The sequence below is a fragment of the Sinocyclocheilus anshuiensis genome, unplaced genomic scaffold, assembly GCF_001515605.1.
Source record: "Sinocyclocheilus anshuiensis isolate Anshui unplaced genomic scaffold, SAMN03320099.WGS_v1.1 scaffold2562, whole genome shotgun sequence".
Classification (NCBI taxonomy): domain Eukaryota; kingdom Metazoa; phylum Chordata; class Actinopteri; order Cypriniformes; family Cyprinidae; genus Sinocyclocheilus; species Sinocyclocheilus anshuiensis.
In genome coordinates this window covers 46,996-47,202 of record NW_015549777.1, presented here as the reverse complement: position 1 = coordinate 47,202, position 207 = coordinate 46,996, and the positions used below count along the sequence as shown (strand labels likewise).

Genomic DNA, 207 nt, shown 5'->3' with positions numbered 1-207 from the left:
TGCTGTGATTGGCCAGCTATCCGGTGCGTTGTGATTGGCCGAATACCTCAAGCGTGTGATGGAAATGTTACACCCCTTGCCATATTGTGATGCCTTGTCCTGGCCGGAGCGACGAAACAAAAACATTTAAAAAACCCATTCTAAACGAGGCATTTGTTGCATCCAGTGGGGACATAATTACGGATTATAATGACTTATACTGTCTTT

The 207-nt window shown here is 44.4% G+C and overlaps 1 protein-coding gene across 1 annotated transcript in view; it reads right to left on the bottom strand.

Annotated features, from left to right (window-relative positions):
* LOC107660852 (nucleoside diphosphate kinase A-like) overlaps positions 1 to 207 on the bottom strand; it is a 5,792-nt gene that overhangs the window by 2,042 nt on the left and 3,543 nt on the right. The window lies entirely within an intron of this gene.